At 55.8% G+C, this 8078-nt stretch overlaps 1 protein-coding gene across 1 annotated transcript in view; it reads right to left on the bottom strand.

Moving 5' to 3' along the window:
* Positions 1-1409, bottom strand: part of ubox5 (U-box domain containing 5) — a 17206-nt gene extending 15797 nt beyond the window's left edge. Inside the window, exon 1 of the mRNA XM_042343584.1 lies at positions 1378-1409. The gene's annotated coding sequence lies outside the window, so the exon portion shown is untranslated. The remainder of the gene's footprint in view (positions 1-1377) is intronic.
* Between the last annotated feature and the right edge of the window lie 6669 nt (positions 1410-8078).

Here is an 8078-nt window from a genome sequence, read left to right as displayed (position 1 = left end):
ACCCCACCCCCCCACACACCCACCCCCCCCACCACACACCCCACCCCACCACACACACACTCCACCCCCACACACACCCACCCCACCACACACACACCGACCACCCCCCACACACACCCCACCCCCCACACACACCCCACCCCCCATACACACACCCACCCACACCCCCCACACACACCCCCCACACACACACCCCCCACACACACACCCCACCCCCCCCACACACCCCACCCCCCACACACCACTCCCACACACACACACCCACCCCCCCCACACACCCCCCACACACACACCCCACACACACACACCCCACACACACTCACTCACCCCCCACACACACACACCCACACCACACCCCCCACACACAACCCCCACACACACACCCCACACACACACACACACACCCGCACACACACACACCCCACCCCCCACACACCACCCCCCCACCACACACCACACCCCCCCCCCACACACACCCCCCACACACACACCCCCCACACACACACCCCACCCCCCCCACACACACACCCCCCCCACACACCCCCACACACACACCCCACCCCCCACACACACACCCCACACACACACCCCACACACACACACCCCCCCACACACCCACACACACCCCCCCCACACACACCCCACCCCCCACACACACCCACCACACACACACCCCACACCCCACACACACCCCACCCCCACCACACCACCCACACACACCCCACCCCCCCACACACCCACCCACCCCACACCCCCACACACACACACACCCCACCCTCACACACACACCGCACCCCCCCACACACACCGCACCCCCCCACACACCCCCACACACACACACCACCCCCCACACACACACCCACCCCCACACACCACCCCCACCACACACCCCCACACACACACACCCCACCCCCCCACACACACCCCCCCCCCCACCACACCCCCCCCACACACCCCCACCCCCCCACACACCCCCCACACACACACCCCACCACCCCACACACCCCACACACACACACCCCACCCCCCCACACACCCCACCCCCCCACACACCCCACACACCGCCCCCACACACACACACCCCCCACACACCACCCCACCCCCCCACACACACACCCCACCCCACACCCCCATAACCCCCACACCCCCATAGACCCCCACACCCCATAGCCCCCCACAGCCCCCATACCCCCCACACATATACACACCCCACACCTCCATAGCCCCCACACACCCCACCCACACCCCCATAGCCCCCCCATAATCCCCCCCACCCACACCCCATAACCCCCACATCCCCACAGCCCCCACACCCCATAACCCCCCACACACACACACCCCACACCCCCATAGACCCCCACAGCGTCTCTCACTCACCCTCAGAGTCCGCTGACAGTTGGAATTCCGTCATTTCCGGAAGTCAGACCGTGACCCCGGAAGTGTATCCCCGCCCCGGGGGGGAGTGCGGGTGTAGCGCTCACAGAGGTCAGTGCTGATCACTCCGCACTGCCCCAGAACCCGGTGATTGGCAGTTACACCATCACTGCACCACCAGCACTGCAACACTGCACCACCAGCACTGCAACACTGCATCACCAGCACTGCAACACCACTGCACCACCAGCACTGCAACACCAGCACTGCAACACTGCACCACCAGCACTGCAACACCACTGCATCACCAGCACTGCAACACCACTGCACCACCAGCACTGCAACACCACTGCACCACCAGCACTGCAACACCACTGCACCACCAGCACTGCAACACTGCACCACCAGCACTGCAACACCACTGCACCACCAACACTGCAACACTGCACCACCAGCACTGCAACACCACTGCACCACCAGCACTGCAACACCACTGCACCACCAGCACTGCAACACCACTGCACCACCAGCACTGCAACACCACTGCACCACCAGCACTGCAACACTGCACCACCAGCACTGCAACACCACTGCACCACCAACACTGCAACACTGCACCACCAGCACTGCAACACTGCACCACCAGCACTGCAACACCACTGCATCACCAGCACTGCAACACTGCACCACCAGCACTGCAACACCACTGCACCACCAGCACTGCAACACCACTGCACCACCAGCACTGCAACACCACTGCACCACCAGCACTGCAACACTGCACCACCAGCACTGCAACACCACTGCACCACCAACACTGCAACACCACTGCACCACCAGCACTGCAACACTGCACCACCAGCACTGCAACACCAGCACTGCAACACTGCACCACCAGCACTGCAACACCACTGCACCACCAGCACTGCAACACCACCACTGCAACACCACTGCACCACCAGCACTGCAACACCACTGCACCACCAACACTGCAACACTGCACCACCAGCACTGCAACACTGCACCACCAGCACTGCAACACTGCACCACCAGCACTGCAACACTACTGCATCACCAGCACTGCAACATTGCACCACCAGCACTGCAACACCACTGCACCACCAGCACTGCAACACCACTGCACCACCAGCACTGCAACACCACTGCATCACCAGCACTGCAACACCACTGCACCACCAACACTGCAACACTGCACCACCAGCACTGCAACACCACTGCACCACCAGCACTGCAACACCACTGCACCACCAGCACTGCAACACCACTGCACCACCAGCACTGCAACACCACTGCATCACCAGCACTGCAACATTGCACCACCAGCACTGCAACACCACTGCATCACCAGCACTGCAACACTGCACCACCAGCACTGCAACACTGCACCACCAGCACTGCAACCACTGCACCACCAGCACTGCAACACCACTGCATCACCAGCACTGCAACATTGCACCACCAGCACTGCAACACCACTGCATCACCAGCACTGCATCACCAGCACTGCAACACTGCACCACCAACACTGCACCACCAGCACTGCACCACCAGCACTGCAACACCACTGCATCACCAGCACTGCAACACTGCACCACCAGCACTGCAACACCACTGCATCACCAGCACTGCACCACCAGCACTGCAACACTGCACCACCAGCACTGCAACACCACTGCATCACCAGCACTGCAACACCACTGCACCACCACTGCTCAAGCACTGCACACCAGCACTGCAACACCACTGCACCACCAGCACTGCAACACCACTGCACCACCAGCACTGCAACACTGCACAGCGCACGCAACACTGCACCACCAGCACTGCACCACTGCACCACCAGCACTACACCAGCGCCACTACACCAGCACTGCACCACCAGCACTGCAACACTGCACCAGCATAGCACCATTGCAGCACAGCACCACTACACCAGCACTACTATTACAGCACCACCATACCTGCACAGCACCACCGCACCACTACACCAGCGCCGCCACTACACCAGCACTGCACCACTACACCAGCACTGCACCACTACACCAGCACTGCCCCACTACACCAGCACCACCACACCAGCACTGCACCACTACACCAGCACTACCACTACACCAGCACTGCACCACCACACCAGCACTGCACCACTACACCAGCACCGCCACTACCACACCAGCACTGTACTACCACACCAGCACTGCACCACTACACCAGCACTGCACCACTACACCAGCGCCGCCACTACACCAGCATTGCACCACTACACCAGCACAGCACCACTACACCAGCACTACTATTACAGCACCACCATACCTGCACAGCACCACTACACCACCACACCAGCACTGTACTACCACACCAGCACTGCACCACTACACCAGCACTGCGCCACTACACCAGCGCCGCCACTACACCAGCATTGCACTACTACACCAGCACTGTACTACCACACCAGCACTGCACCACTACACCAGCACTGCACCACCACACCAGCACTGCACCACCACACCAGCACTGCACCACCACACCAGCACTGCACCACCACACCAGCACTGCACCACCACACCAGCACTGCACCACCACACCAGCACTGCACCACCACACCAGCACTGTACTACTACACCAGCACCACCACTACCACACCAGCACTGTACTACTACACCAGCACCACCACTACCACACCAGCACTGCACTACTACACCAGCACTGCACCACTACACCAGCACCAACACACCAGCACAGCACCATGACAGCACCAGCACTGCACTACACCAGCACTATGACAGCACCACTACACTACAGCACCACCACAGCGTCAGCACAGCACCACAGCGTCAGCACCACACCACCACAGCACCAGCACAACACCAGCACTGCACCAGCACTGCACCACAGCACCAGCACAGCACCAGCATTGCACCAGCACTGCACCACAGCACCAGCACCATTACAGCACCAGCACAGCACCACAGCACAATTACACCAGCACACTACTGCTACACCACAGCACCAACACTGCAGCACTACAGCACAGAGTGACTGAGGACTCTCCCGCCAATGGTGGGGCGGGTGAGTTGGGGGACATGGATTAGGCCGGAGCCGACTGAGTGGAGGAGCAGGCGGGTTGGTGGGGGATTAGGAGGTCGCAGAGGTAGGGTGGGGAGGCCATGGGGGGCTTTGTATATGAGGACCAGGATCTTGAACTGGATCCTCTGAAGGATAGGGAGCCAATGGAGTCGGGCGAGAATGGGGGAGATGGGGTCACGGAGTTTGGTGCGGGAGAGGACACGGGCTGCAGAGTTCTGGATTATCTGCAGTGTGGAGGGAGGAGTGGGAAGCCGACAAGCAGGCATTTGCATAGTCGAGTCTGGAGGTGATGAAGGCATGAACAAGAGTTTCAGCGCCTGAGGGGTGAGGTAGTGGCGGAGTTGGGTGATGTTATGGAGGTGAGGGAAGGCAGAGCGGGTCATGGCTTGAATGTGGGGAGAAAAGACAATTGAGGGTTGAACAAGACACCGAGGTTCCTGACTGGCGGTGAGTTGTAGTGTGCAACCATGGAGGTTGATGTTGCCAGAGCCTGAGGTGCTGAGGCGCTGGCGTGAGCCAATCAGGAGGGCCTCAGTCTTATTCACATTCAACCGTAGGAAATTTGCACTACTGCTACACTACTGCACCATAGCAACACTACACTACTGCTACACTACAGCTACACTACTGCTACACCAGTACACTACTACTACACCACTACTGCACCAGTACAGCAGTACACTACTACTACACTACTGCACCAGTACAACAGCACACCAGTACTACACCAGTACACTATTGCTACTGCACCAGTACACTACTGTTACACTACTTCACCAGTATTACACTACTACACCAGTACTACACCAGTACACTACTCCTACACTACTACACCAGTACATTACTACACCATTATTACACTACTACACCAGTACTACACCAGTTCACTACTGCTACACTACTACACCACTATACTACTGCTACACTGCTACACCAGTATACTACTGCTACACTACTACACCAGTACACTGCTACACCAGTACACTACTACACCAGTATTACACTCCTACACCAGTACACCACTGCTTCACTACCACACAGGTACACTACTACATACACTACTGCACCAGTACTGCACCACTACTGCACCAGTACTACACCACTACTACACCAGTACTACATGACTACTACACTACCACACCATTACTGGACCATTACTACACCAGTACTACACCAGTACACTACTGCTATACTACCACACCAGTGTACTACACTACTACACCAGTACACTACTAATACACTACTACAACAACAACAAGATTCTATTTATAGAGCACCTTTCACGTCGGGAGGACGTCCCAAGGCGCTGACCAGTACTATACCACTACTGCACCAGTACTACACTACAACACCAGTACTACACTACTATACTACTGCTACTACACCAAACTGCTACACTACTGCTACTACACTACTACTACACCACACTACTACCCTACTGCTACTACACTACAGCTACTATGCTATACTACTATCCTACTGCTACTACACTATACTACTACAACACCGCACTGCTACACCATTGCTACTACACTACTACACTACTGCTACTACACTACACCTACTGCACTACTGCTACTACACTACTGCTACTACAACTACACTACTACACTACTGCTGCTACACTACGAATAATAATTCTTGCATTTGATATAGGCCTTATCACGTCGTTTAGACGTCTCAAAGCGCTTCACAGAATATACTGTAAAGTGAATTGACTGCATATTTTGTGGGTGAAATTTTCAGCCAATTGCGCACAGCAGTGTCCCACAAACAGTCGTGACATTTTTACATTTTTATTTGGGGTATTGTTGGCCAGTACAATGGAGAGAGAAACTTCCTTCTCTATTTTGAATAGTGCCATGGGATCTTTAACATCCACCTAGCAGGCAGATGGGACCACGGTTTAACATCTCATTTAACAAGGACAGAATTTAAATACTTTGATGTACAGTTCCATCGAGGTGTCAGCCAGCTCAGTCGGTGGGACTCTCACCTCTTTTAAATCAGAATATTGTTGGTTTAAGCCATGCATCAGTACTTTGAATTCTAGGCTGACACTGCAATGTAGTGCACGACTTTGCGATAAGGTACTATATCAAACGCAACGATTATTATTATTACTACTGTGAAGCAAATTGAGACATCCTCCTGACGTGAAAGCCAACAACAACAAAATTACATTTGTATAGCGCCATTCAAGTCAGGAGAATGTCCCAAGGTGCTGGACCTGAGCTGGGGGGGGCGGGATTGGAGAGGGTGGAGGGCAGGCGGGGAAGGAGGGTGACCAAAGGCACGGTCGAAGAGGAGGATCTTGAGATGGGTCTTGAAGGTGGCAAGGGAGGGGTCAAAGTGGAGAGACTCCGGGTTGGAGTTCCAGAGGGTGGGGGCAGAGCGGCAGAAGGTTCGCCCGCAAATGGTGGGGTGAGCGAGGTGGGGAATATGAAGTAGGCTGGAGTCCGCTGAGTGGAGGGAGCGGGCAGGAGGGTAGGGGTTAGGAAGTCGCAGAGGTAGGGGGGGAGCGAGGCCATGGAGGGCTTTGAAGGTGAGGGTAGGATCTAGAACTGTATCCTCTGTGTGATGGGAAGCCAATGGAGTCGGGCGAGGATGGGGGTGATAGGGTCACAGAGCCTGGTGCGGGAGAGGACATGGGCTGCAGAGTTCTGGATTATCTGCAGATTATGAAGGGAGGAGTTGGGGAGGCCGACAAGCAAGGAGTTTGTATAGTCAAGGCTGGATGTTATGAATGAGGGTTTCGGCGTCCTGTGGTGTGAGACAGTGGAGGAGCCGGGCGATATTGCAGAGGTGGGGAAGGCAAAGCAGGTCATGGCACAGAGGTGGGGTAGAAAGGATAGTTGAGGGTCAAACAAGACACCAAGGTTTCAGACTGGCTTAGTAAGGTGGAGTGTGCAACCATGGATGATGATACTGTCAGCGCCTGAGGTGAGGAGGCGCTGACGGGAGCCAATCAGGAGAGCCTCGGTCTTGTTGACGTTCAACTGAAGAAAGTTCGCTCTCATCCTGGACTTGATGTCTGACAGATATTCTGTCAGGACAGCAGTGGTCCTGGAGTCAAGGGTGAAGGCAGAGAGATAGAGTTGGGTGTCATCCGCAAACATGTGGAAGTTGACCTCATGTCTGCGGATGATGTCACCAAGAGGGAGCAAATAGATATTGAAGAGGAGGGACCAAGTACAGAGCCCTGAGGAACATTGCACGAGACGGTGCGGGGGCTGGAGGAGAAACTGTTTGTGGAGATGAAGTGGAGGCCATGTGAGAGGTATGATCTGAACCAGTCAAGGTCCAAACCATGAAGGTTGAGAGGAGAGGCAGTGGATGAGGATAGAGTGGTCAATGTTGTTGAAGGCAACAGAGATGCTACATCAGGGAAGCTACGTCAAATGCAAGAAATATTATAGTTATTTTAGCAACGCCGACACTATGCAATTCCACTTACAGTAATTGTAAAATAGCTGTTACTCATATTTGCCAATAGATGGATTTAAGAGAAACCTAGACCTTCACATGAGGGAGAGGGGAATAGAAGGATATGGGAGAGAGTAAGGAATGTGGAGACTCGTGTCAAGCACAAACACCGG

The sequence above is a fragment of the Callorhinchus milii genome, unplaced genomic scaffold, assembly GCF_018977255.1.
Source record: "Callorhinchus milii isolate IMCB2004 unplaced genomic scaffold, IMCB_Cmil_1.0 Scaffold1, whole genome shotgun sequence".
Taxonomy (NCBI): Eukaryota; Metazoa; Chordata; class Chondrichthyes; order Chimaeriformes; family Callorhinchidae; genus Callorhinchus; species Callorhinchus milii.
This window is presented reverse-complemented; position numbering and strand designations above follow the sequence as displayed.